The sequence below is a fragment of the Pantherophis guttatus genome, chromosome 3, assembly GCF_059756535.1.
Source record: "Pantherophis guttatus breed Tessera chromosome 3, ASM5975653v1, whole genome shotgun sequence".
Lineage (NCBI taxonomy): Eukaryota > Metazoa > Chordata > Lepidosauria > Squamata > Colubridae > Pantherophis > Pantherophis guttatus.
In genome coordinates this window covers 164,171,387-164,184,760 of record NC_142065.1, presented here as the reverse complement: position 1 = coordinate 164,184,760, position 13,374 = coordinate 164,171,387, and positions in this window count along the sequence as shown.

Genomic DNA, 13,374 nt, shown 5'->3' with positions numbered 1-13,374 from the left:
ACATCCATTTGCCACCACTTGATGTAATCAGCTTTGAAGTCAGACTGTTTGATTTTAGATATCTTGTTGACTGCTTCCAGTATCACTCTGCCACACATCAGACAGCCCTGATCAGCTCAACTTCCAGCTTCCACTAGAAGCAGATTACCTCTTTACACTCATGACAACCTTTGACTCTGATCCTGTTTTTCCTTTTGAAAGCAGCTTATTAGTTTCTCAGAAATCCTCATCTCAAGGCCTATTACTTTGCTAAGTTAATGAACAAGAGCCATCTGGGCTCATGCTTGTGCGTGTTTTTACCTATGACTGCATCTGCTCTGACTAGTCACATAAGCTATAGATTCACTGGGAAAGCATAGTTTTAAAAAGAAAAGAAAAGTGGAAATCTAGAGGCCAGTGGAGTAATCAAGGCTGCAGCCAAAGAGCTGAGAGTTCAAGTGGAATAGCATATAAGTGATAATTAAACTAAATTTTACTTAATTACACTCCTTAAATATATTGTTCTATCTTTCTAATTTAACAAAGGCTGTACATCTTTAAACTTTGCCTTCTATTAATAAAGTAGATGAGAAATTTCAGAGCCTGGCCAAATCTAAATTATTGTTTAATCTTCAAATGGTGTAAATTCATAATCAGTGTAGTTCATTAGTATAGACATTAGCAGATATAGGGGGATATTCAAATTCGCGCAAAGATTGGATTCATATCACCTTCTAGGCTAAAATATGATCAGCTGGTATGTGTCATAGAGTATTTTGTAGACCAATTTAATTGTTCAGAATCACAATTAAGCAAACTATGCTTTATATGTAGTGCATACTTTGCAAGAGTTTTAGCAATTACTATGGACCTTTATCATTTATGTAGGTGGTTCACCTTGGTTGATGTTGCCAAGGGGTTAAAAATTCCAGGTCTACTTTGGCCAAGGCTGCCTTGAAATACCAGGGTTATAAGATCAACTTGTGGGCAAAAAAAATCTGGGAAAAAAATTGTGAATTATTTCCCGTTACCAAGAAAATATCAACATGTACATGAAGTCACCTGGACTTCAACTCAATTTGACTTTATCTTTAGAAAACTAAATATCTGGAAATAATCAGTTATTGATTTCATCTATCCTGAATATATTTAACATGTGACTGCTAAAAAAGCGTTTTACTGCTAAAAGATTAATTGGTTTATGGAGGATTTAGTTCTAAAACAGATCAAGACAGATGGGATATTTTAATTACTAAGAATAACTTGTACATGGAAAAATAATCAGAAATAGGAAACAGGTTAAGATGTAGATCAGGTGCAAGAAACCTGTTGCCTTTAAATGATTGTTGAATGATAACTTTTAGCCACTCTGAGGCTGCTCGTTATTAAAATTCAGCAACATTCTTGACCCATATGTGATATCATTCATGATGTTCTAAATCAGGACTGTGACATCGCGAGTTTGACACTCCTGTTCTAAATAAATTCAATGACATATCTAAATGAAACCCTGAACACATGAGCAGAACCTGAATAGAAAAAAGAATGTTTGTTCAGGTTAATGAAAATGAAAAGTGGGACAAATAACACATTTGAAAATTAATAAGCAAAATATTTAGACAGAATACCAGTATTACTACTGGAAAAGCCTCTACTGATTTTATCAGTAATATCAGTAGTTATAAAAAGTTTGTAGATACAACAGAATATCCTTTGTTCTTTTGCCTTGGAAGGCATTTGAAATCCCTTTAATTATTTTTGCTGAACATTAAACATTGGATTTTCTTCTCTTATTTTGCTGTTATTAGTATTTCAACATTGCATTTGTAGTTTAGTCTTCCTAACCTATGTATGCACTGAATTGCAGCCACATTGCCTTGTTTCCAATGTACCAATAGAAGCCCAATTTTAACCTTTAAAGCTCTCTTTGAAACACTAACTAAACAGGATTACATCTTAGTGTTTACTGTCTTGATCCCACTTAAAGCATCAGACTTTGTCACTAGATGGCCTTTAGAACTGCACCATGACTTTCAAACCATGCTGAATTATACTAACAAGACCAAGAAATAACGCTACTGAGGGGTTTTTTTATGGACTTGAATGGAAGTTGTTTTTTTCTTGCCAGCATTCTGTTTGTGTTTTATTACATGACTTCAATTTTCACTTTTTGTTTCTTGTACATTTAGTAAATTTCAATTTTGACCTCCATCACCATTTGCTCTTCGCTGTCTTTTACATCATCAACTGAGGCACACTTTTGTCCCTTGACAATTTGTTGACCTGATAAAAACCTCTACTTCCATTTCTGTGGTATAATTTATCAATATCGGTATAAGAATTTAATGTATATTTAATAATCATAAATTTTCTTGATTTTTGGTCCAAACTATTCAGTTCAGCTTGTGTCCAGTTAATAATTCCAGCAATGTATCTTATCACAAGTTATGGGCCAGGTATTGTGGCTTTGATGGTGTTTCCGCTATTCAATTTTATCTTTAGCAATCTTCTTGCTCTTTGGAAGTATTCTTTATTAAACACATTTTTAACTTGTCCATGTTTGATGTTATCGAATTGTAAAATGCCCAGATACTTGAAGGCTTAATCTTGATAACTCCTGAAGGTTTGGACATTCAGCATTTCAATTCCATTACTATTTGTGATTTTACTCTGCTTTATTACTATTGTAGCACATTTCTCCAGACCAAATTCTATTGCTATATCCATGCTAAAAACTCTTATACAGTAGTATTTGTCAATGACTGGATTTTGATTGCTGATTTTCCATAAAGTTTCAGATTGATATAAATAATTATATAATTGTTGCTGTTATTATGATTTGTTTCACAGTCAGCCCGATGTTTAGAGTAGATTTGGCATTTTTGTCTGCCTATCGAGTTCTTCCCAAGGAGCTGTGATAGGCAGATGTTGTTGTTTGATAGTGGTAAAGGTACTATCACAGCAGAGGTGGTATTTAGGGTTCGCACCAGAGGTGGTATTTTGCCGGTTCGCACTAGTTTGGGCGAACTGTTAGTGGAAATTTGGCGTGGTTCGCCAAACCATTAGCAACATCTGGCTGGCCATGCCCCCAAACTAGTCCCCAGTCCCCACTTGCTCACCCCGCCTGCCCGATGCTCTCTCACCCTGCCTGCCCACCTGCCCCGCCTCACCCCTACTTGTAGAATTTAGCCGTGTACTTCTGCTCACCACTGCTGGCAAAAGTAAGGCCAAAGGACACAGGCTGGTGGATGGGTGGGGGCCAAAGGGCACAGGTCAGCTGGGGAAACACATCGGAAGAGGTCCGGTGCCACGATCTCCCATGCGCTCCCCTCCATCCCCATGCACATTGGTCCACCTGATGCTGCTGTCACCCCTCCACCAGCTCTCCCTCCCCTGCCCACCCACCGGCCCATGCCCTTCAGCCTTACCTTTGCCAGCAGCGGTGAGCAGATGTACATGGCTAGATTCTGCAAGTAGGGGCGGGTGAGGCGGTGGTGGGTGGGCACACAGAGCAAGTATCAGGTGGCGGGGTGAGTGAGGGGGGACCAGGGACCAGTTCAGGGGTCTGGCCAGCAGAGGTTGCTACCGGTTTGGCGAATCACGCCAAATTTCCACTAACGGTTTGCCCTAACCGTGTGACCCAGTAGTGATATTCAAAAAATTTTATCACTGGTTCTGTGGGTGTGGCTTGTTTGGTGGGCGTAGCTTGTTGGTCATATGACTGGGTGGGCGTGGCTAGGTGGTTACAATTCTAGTTTCCCTACGAGGATTTCTGTATCTGGACCTTTTGCAATCCCCCAAAGGGTCATAGAGTTTGATACCATCGACCATGGTATCCTACTGCAGCAACTTGGGGGGTTGGGGGTAGGAGGCACTATTTTACAGTGGTTCTCCTCCTACCTCTCAGGTCGCTCGCAGTTTGTATGGGTGGGGGGACAGAGGACCACCCCAAGGCCCCTAACTTGTGGGGTGCCTCAGGGGTTGGTTCTCTCCCCCCTACTCTTTAACATCTATATGAAGCCGCTGGGTGAGATCATTCATGGCTTCGGGGTGAGGTATCATCAATATGCTGATGATACTCAATTATATATCTCCACCCTGGGCCACCCCGGGGATGCCCTTTCTGTGATATCCCAATGCCTGGAGGTGGTGTGGGCCTGGATGGGCAGGAACAGACTCAGACTCAACCCTTCCAAGACTGAGTGGCTGTGGATGCGGCATCCCGTGTTCTAGAGGTCCCATCATTTTTTTTTTTTTTTTATTGAAAAGGTTTTCAAATACAAATTTTTCCCCCTTTTTCCCCCCCCTCCCCCCCCTCCCTAACCCCCCCTCCCCACCCTTCCCCCCCTGTGACTTCTTTGTAACAAAAAAAAACCCTAATTCATAACAGATTACTTACTCCCTCCTCAAAATACTGACCTTTACTTACTAAAAGTATTATAAATCCCCCTTTATCCATACATTTCAGAAAAGAAGAAGAGAAAAAAAAAAAAAAAACACATTATACTATAACTATTATAAAATAACTCTAATTTAGCATAATAGTGTTTTATCTATGCATTGTTGCAACAATTCAAAACCACCTTCCACTTTAAAACTATACAATAAGTCCTACTTTAATAACATTTCAAAGCGGGCTCCCCATAAAATCTAATTTAACATTTATTCCACTCTATCCATTTCCTCCACTCCCCTAAATGTATCACTTAAAAATCCCTTTTCTTAAACTAATCAGTCTGTAGCTAGCTTATTCACCCACTGTCTTACAAATTTACCATACACAACAATTCTTGATATCTTTAATTCACTGCCCACACTACTTAAAAATATATATATATATATATTCCATTATATCTAAATAAAAAAAGAAAAGACAATAACTTTAAATTTATAGTCCATATAATATCTTCTTGAAGTCTTTCCACTGGATTGTTAAAACCAACATCCATAATAGGGTGACATAGCTTGCGGATGCAACAGTTTATTCAAGATCTCCAATCATATCTGCCCCCATCAGTAATAAACATCTTCTTATATATATAAAAGTAAAAACAACCACCCGAGTGACATTATAATTGTATTCCGTATAATAATAATTGTGGGTTTCATCAGGATTATTAATTTCCATCATCGTATTGGGTAACAACCCGATCTTCTGCATGTCCCAATGTGATTCTCTTGCCTTATAATTCAAGATAATTATAATATATTTATCAACACAAAAAGAAGTTTCAAAGTAGATAATTCAAAACCATCAATTTGAGGCTCTTTCCATGTCCCAAAATTACGGCAATGCAGAGATCTGCCACTATCCTCAGGATGATATTGACCAATATGTCGCCTCCTCTATGTTTTCACATAATCATTCATATTTTAAAATCACTGGCTTCACTGTTGCTTGGGTTAGAAATTTCTATTTTTGTACAACCTATTTCTTTTTTTGTTTTCTTTTTGTGGGTTTGACCTCCATCCTAATTTTTTGTGTCTCGCATTTCTTTTTTATCCCTTGTATATCCTCTAATTGGTTTCCATGCTTGTCCTTGCCTTGATAAGTCATCACATTAAAATCAGATGGCACTTCTCTCAAATTTGTAGATAATCCAGCTGGGGTATCCGATAAATCCAAAGGCAATTTATCTGGTACAGTCTCTGTCTTTAGTTCCAGCTCCTTCTGCTTATCCTGTATTATATCTGAAGACGTTAAATTCATTTTCAACCTATTTTGATAAAATTCTTCCGCCCTTTCAACAGTATTTAACTGGTATCTTTCTCCTTGATATCTCAATATAATACCAACTGGGACGTCCCACCGGAATTGAATATTTCTCCTTTTTAACTCAGACACCAGAAAGCCAAATTTCTTCCTTTCCATTAGTATCTTAGGTGGGAGTTCCTTGTAAATCCAAATCTTTCTTCCATACAATTGCAAATTAGAATTGAAGGAATTTTGCACAATTTTATTCCTAATTTCTTTATCTGAAAAATAGATTACCACATCTCTAGGCAATTGCCTTTGCTTGGCAGTCCAAGAGTTTATTCGATAAGCTCTGTCAATCCTACAAAACACTTCCTCAGGTTGAATCTTTAAAATCCCAGCTAGAAATTCAGAAGATATTTTCCTTAAGTCATCTCTGTTATTTTCCTGCAAACCTCTAAGTCTTATTGCATATTCTGTGAAATTATATTGTATCTTTAGAACCTCTTTTTGAATCCTCTGTTCCAGATATTCTACATTACCAGACTTTTGGTCAGCATCCATTTTAAATTTTTCTTCTGAACTATAATCCTGAATATTTAACAAATCATTTTCAATTTTTTGAATTCTATTGTCCAATTTATCTTGAATTTCATCCATTTTTGACTCTAGTAAATTAGTATTTGTATCCAACCGAATCATGAATTCTGGCAATTTTAAAATTTTTTGCTGCAAAAAGTCAAACTTGGATTTCACCAATTCCTTAATTTCCTGCTTAAATTTTTCAAGTTGCTGATTCACAATCTCATCCCTTCTTTCAATCTCCTCTAAGAGAAATTCTATTATATTAAAATCAGGTTTCTGGGACTGAAGAGTTAAAACATGTTGCTTTAAATTCTTAGTGGGGGAATCCCCCCCACCTATTTGTTTGTCTGACTTCACAAGCCTCAGTGCCATGTTTCCGCCTAAGCAGGCTTTGTTAGAAGAAGAAAAAAAAAAACAAGACAAAAGACTTCCAGCCAGCAACACTCAAGCCTCCAGGGAAAAAAGAGAAAAACAAAAACAGGAGCGGAGTTTTGTCTACAAATGTAGCCAGTGGTATTTATTCCGCTACATTGTAATAATAAAAAACGGAAGAACTTTCCCTCTCAAACTCTTCTCCAGCCACGGCAGACGCCATTTTAAAAAGAAACTTTTTTCCTCTTTCTCTTCCTCTATTCTCTTAAGTAATTTTTAAAAGATAAGTAAAATACTTGCGCTTCAGTATTACAGGTCCAGCTCACATTTTCTTTGAGTAATCTGTCAAATTCGCAAGCTTGCTTTTGACGCCTGGCTCTGCATTAGCAGAGGTCTCCCAAAGCCCGGAGCAACGGCTGGGGATATGGGGCATCTTATCCGCTCCATCCCAAAAGTAAAAGAAAAACTTTTGGGACTCTGCAGAGAGTTCTACCCACCCCTGCCGGCTCTATCTCCGTTTCCTCATGGGAACGGAGTTTTTTCGAGCCGCCGTTCCGTTGTGAAGGCGGCTCTGACAGGCAGTGGAAGCTGACGATCCCAAAGGAACGTCTGGCGGCGGCCAGCAGCAAACAGGAAGTCTAGAGGTCCCATCATTTTTGATGGGGGGGAGGTATTCGCCCCCGTTGAAAGGGCCCACAACTTGGGTGTCCTCCTGGATTCCCGGCTGTCCCTAAAAGACCATTTGACAGCCGTGACCAGGGGGCTTTCGCACAGGTGCACCTGGTGTGCCATTTGCGCCCTTTTCTAGACTGTGATGCCCTTTGCATGGTCACTCATGCTCTGGTTACTTCCCGCTTGGATTACTGCAACTCCCTCTACATGTACCCGGATGTTCCAGCTGGTCCAGAATGTGGCCGCACAGGTTGTTACAGGAGCTCCTCGTTACTCCCGTGTAACACCTCTTCTGCACGAGCTGCACTGGCAACCAGTGGTCCTCCGGATTGACCTATAAAGCCCTACATGGCTTAGGTCCGGGGTATTTGCAGGACCATCTCCTGCCTGCTTCCTACCATCCTGTCCGCTCCGATAGGGTTGCTCTCCTCAGGGTATCATCGACCAGGCAATGCTGTTTGGCAATGCCCAAGGGTAGGGCATTCTCCATGGGCGCCCCTACCCTCTGGAATGAACTACCCACCGAGCTCCGGAGAGCCCCAGATCTCTGCTCCTTCCGTTGAGGCCTGAAGACTTAGTTATTCCAACAAATGGGCTGATTCTGATCCTTGGGTTTTTATTATTTATTATTTTAATCTAGTTTTAGTGGGTTTTTATTATTGTATGTTTTTAATCTGTATTCGCCGCCCTGAGTCCTTCAGGAGAAGGGTGGCATATAAATTCTGTAAAATAAAAATAAATAAATAAATAAAATAGGAAACCAAATTCCATACAGCTCTGCACCCTTAAGGCAAACCAAATACAAGTGGTACTCGGTTAATGGCTGGTTGCTTAGCAAGCGTTCAAATTTATGATTGACCTCCCCAGAGCTACTTGACCTGTTTTTGGAGTTTTGACAGCCATGTGCGAGCACACACACACACACACACACACACACACACAATTTATGACCAGTTACAACATCCCACACAGTCATGTGACTGAGGTTTTCTATGTTTTTTGCCAGTTTCCAACAATTCCTTCTGGTTTCTCGGCCTTATCGTCTGTGAACAAACACACACACCATGAGATGTGTGCGCTGTGCATGTTTTCTCTGTGATACGAGGCCAAGAAGGAGGAGAAGATTTGACTGAACTTTAGAAGAACTTTGCCCAAGATTTCTCATGTATTCAGGGGCTAGCCTACACTTCTCCCTAAGATGAATTTGGTAGCGATCTAAGGAAACATCTTCCGGCTCTTCAAGATCAACTTTAAGATCACCGAGAGCTGAGAGCAAAAGTAGCAGCGGCAGGGGCGAGAGGGGCATGTGTCCACAAGGAGATTGAAGGGAGGCAGACTGAGGAAAAGAGGCGCTGGCACTGCAATCAACTTTAAGAGCGCCGAGAAGCCAAGAGGAAAAGTAGCAGGAGCGAGGGTGACAGGGTGACATGTCCCTCTATGGTCCACTGCTGGGTGACAGCCAGGGCTTCACCACCTCATCTTTTCCTCAGTAGTAGGAAGAGCACAGACCTCCTGACACAGGAAGCGGCTGCCAGGGATGCCCTCAGGTAAAGATGTTGTGAGCAGGGAGGCTCGACCCCCCCCCTTAGGAGCCACAAAGCACTTGCCACCTGTCTGACACCCACCAAGTCTCCTCCCACTGCGCTTCTCTTCCTCCTCACCAGAAGCGCTCGCAAGCAACAAGACATCTGTTACTTTTGGGGACACTGAGGGATTGCCCCCATCTGGTCTTCAGTACCTGGCTCATCGGCCTCTGGACGTCAGATTCCCACCACCCAGCACCAGTTCAGAGGTTCCTTCCCCCCCTCCCAGCTGGACAGTGAGAAAGAGAGGGAGGGAAAGAGAGAGAGAAGAGTGGGGGGAAGGGAAAAAGAGGCAAGAGACACAGAGAAAGAGGGAATGGATGGAAAGAAAGACAAAAGAGAGAGGGAGGAAAAGAGAGAGAGAGAGAGAGAAGAGACACAAAGAGAGGGGGAAAGAGAGAGACAAGACACATACACACACACAGAGAGAGAAAGAGATGAGAAAAATGAGAGAGAGATAGGGAGAAAGAAAGAGAAAGAGATGAGAGAGAAATGAGAGAAAAGATAGAGGAGATGACAGAGAGAGAGGGAGAAAGAGATGAGAGAGGGAGGAAGAAAAGAGAGTCAGAGAGATACCTGTTTAAAAGAAAATAGAAAAATGGCTCTTTGAGTGTTTAACGTTGCAGACCCTGAGCTAGGCAAACACGATGGTCATTAAGTGAACCTTGTGGTCATTAAGTGAACACTGTGGTTGTTAAACAAGTCCATTTTCCCCCAATGGGCATTTTTAAATGGAAACCAGAAGGAATTGCTGGAAACTGGCAAAAAACATAGAAAATCTCAGTCACATGACTGTGTGGGATGTTGTAACTGGTTATAAATATGTGTGTTTGTATGTGTGTGTGTGTGCATGACTGTCAAAACTCCAAAAACAGGTCAAGTAGCTCTGGGGAGGTCAGTCATGAATTTGAACACTTGCTAAGCAACCAGCCATTAAGCAAGGACCACTTGTATTTGGTTTGCCTTAAGGGTTCAGAGCTGTATGGAATCCGGTTTCCTATGACCCTTTGGGGGATTGCAAAAGGTCCGAATGCAGGAATCCTCGTAGGGGGAACTAGGATCGTGACCACCTAGCCACGCCCACCCAGTCACATGATCACCAAGCCATGCCCACCAAACAAGCCACGCCCACAGAACCGGTAGTAAAATTTTTTGAATATCAACACTGTATCACAGTGTTACAACACTTATGTAAGCTGCTTCAAATAAAACTTCCTTTTGTATTGACTGATGGTGATTTTGTCAGTGCTGATGGTGTTCAAATGTTGTTGTTGTTAATTTTAAGAAGGGAAATTCTAGCTTAGATGTCAAAACTATCTTAAAATTAACAGCATTTTAGAAATATTTGCCAGAAGTTTTAGCTAAGACACTTCAGAAGCAAGAACATCAGTAGATGTTTTTTGAAAAGGAAATAAATAACGTTTCATCCATTCCAATCAAACAGGTGCAGGAACTGCAATCTGCTTGCAGAGAATGTAAGAGATAAAATGTAATGAGTTCCACCTCCACAATTGCCCGAAGTTTAGAGCCTATAATAGTTTCAATCACAAATCTATCTACTCTGACTCAGAATCAGGTGTACCAGGCTTATCAAGGATATTGAGATTGAGGCTATTAACCAGAAAGATTATAGGAAGCAATGAATTAATATTACTTTTACACTATAGATGAGGAATCACCAAATTGAAGATTTTGAGCGTGCAAAGAATGTTAACTCATGACACTAGTCCATTTTTTAAAATAATATATACTCCAGTGGAAGAAGTCATCTCCAAGAATATGACTTACTTGTTTCTCCAGTGTATACATTTAATATATAATGTATAAACGTGTATTACAGTCAAGTCTGTCCTAAAGATGACCCGGAAATTCTTAGTATAGAAGGCAGCTGCTTAAGGCATTTTAAAAAGTCCCCTGGAAATGAATTATTTCTACATTCAAATGTGAAGGTTCTGGCATTTATCTCTAAAGACCTACATAACCTGTGCCACCATAACAGAAGGAAAATCTATTCCTAGATCAATCTTTTTCTTTCTTTGAACCCATAGCTTGGTGTGACCCCTTCCAATTGTCCCAAGCATCAGTAAAAACAACAATTTTCTGATGTGCTTCTCTATTTCTAGAATTCTTTCTAGGTCCAATCATAGAGAATGTCTCCATTATTATTTTGATGCCAACAAGATCCTGCTACAAATCAACCTGAAAGAATGATGTTGAGCAGCAGGTGCCAGTGAGGACATAATTTCCCAGCATTCACCATGTTGTTGAGACTCCAAGGCCAGGGTGAAGGTGGCCTTATATTTCACATCTGCAACTCTAGCCTATTGTCATTGCAATCTAAAGTTCATAATAGAATCGTGAAGGTGAACCTATGGCACATGTGCCAGAAGTGGCACACAGAGCCATCTCTCTGGGCACACCAGCCGTCACCCGCTGGTTTTTGTGGGTTCTTCATGGGAGTGCTGGAAACCAGAAAAGCAGCTCTCTGGCATGCATGTGCACTGGCCAGCTTTTCGTACGCACATGAGTGCCAGAAATGAAAAGAGCAGGTGCATACATGCCAGGGAACTGCTCCTGTGCCTCCCCCATGTGCATGCATGCTCCCGTTTTGGCACTCAGTGCCGAAAAGTTTCGCAAACACTGTAATAGGAGATATACTTTAAACTATTAAAAAATAATGTTGGGAGGGGAACAATCACAACTGACCGTAACACACAGTCCGGATTAGCTCTTTTCTTTGTATCAGTGCAGATCTGTCCCTTTCTTGAAGTTAGTATTACAAATCACACTCTTGCGGGCTGGGTGCCCATAAAAATATAATAAATAAATAAATATGCCTGGTATAAAGCGAAGCCATACAAATATGAAAGCCACAGCTTGGGCTGTGATTTCAAATTGCAACTAAATAATACCAAAGATTTTACTGAATAGCCTTTTCCAGAACACATGCAAAAGAACATCAGAATTCTCATTCTGTTTAAATCAACTTGTTCAAGGTTGGCTGTATGGCTGCTTTTAAATAATAAATACATAAATGTTGAAAGAAACCACAGTTCTTGTTTTACATAGTAACCATTCATGAAGAAATGGCCTTGAAACACATCCAAGTGCTGGAGGCACACAATTTATTGTTCCTGCTGGAACCAAGCATATCTCTGACTGTGGCCTTATTTTTATGTTTTTATATATAAAAAAAATAACATTCTGAGTAAGTAATCTGGTGGCTCAGAAAAGGTCTCTAAAAGGATAACTTTAAACTTCAAAATAATATATAATTCTGATAATAAGTAGAAATATAGCTATGATAACACTAGAACTACTACTAGCTCGGTCTGCCAGTTCTTCCATAAATCTATATGTCAAATATTTTCTTTAAATAGCTATATATCTCTCTACTTTGGCAGCAAAATGGTCAATATTACATTATTCAAAAATGGAGGACCACTTAGCTACCAGTCCAAGCAGTTAGACTGAAGGATTACAGCAATGTCACCATTCAAGACAAACTTTTATTTTCTTGCGGCTTGTCATTTATAGGAAATGCCTTACTATATAAAATTACAGGTCTATCTAAAACATCATCCCATTTAATATGACAGATAACCGAATCCCTTTGCTTGTCACAATAGAGAACCTAAAGGCAATCTTCTGAGAAACTGGAAGTGTAATCTTGGCTGTTCATCCTGTAATGAATGCAGCTTGTCTACATCCACTGCCTAGGTTACAAAATTTCAGTAAACATACTATAAAACCATAATAGATCTCCAATGCCCTTTCAATCAAAAGAAAGTAAAATACAGGCAACACTGACCCTGAGACATCCCACTCTTCAGGGAATTGAAATAAACATGACAATAGAATTTCCCAGGCATCAAATGTAGGGCATGAGGTCCAAGAAATTTGCCATGATAAATTTGCCAATGTCACAAAATTCCTTGTTTTTATTTCACGGGTAAGATCAAATTTCTTTAAATTTACCTGTCCCCAAAGTGAGTGAATATCACTCCCACATATGTAGGCAGAAATGGCCCTGTGGAAATTGAGGATATGATTTCTAGGACACAATTGCCTTCTATCTGCATTTCAAAAGTAGAAAAGGATAAACGAACAGTGTGGCGTTTTCAAGAAAGCGACAAGGATAATATTTTAAAATGTCAACAAAACCAATTGCTTTAAAATATTACAGGGGAACTAGAATTAAACATTTAGAGGTGAGGTTTTAGACTTAAACCTAAACCAAATATGAGACAAAGGACCTAATAATAGTCACAGAATAAAGAATTCGGCTAAATTACCCTGCCTGCACTTTAGCACAGCCCTAATTGCACAAATATATGAATACAAAAGAAGGCAGTATCCCAATGCAGTCATATTAAAATAATCAGGAAAGCCATGACCTATTTTATATACCTGATTTTAGGAATACACAAGATTACAAACCATCTACTGTTAAAAATAAACAAAAGAAAATCATTTTAAGATGTTTGG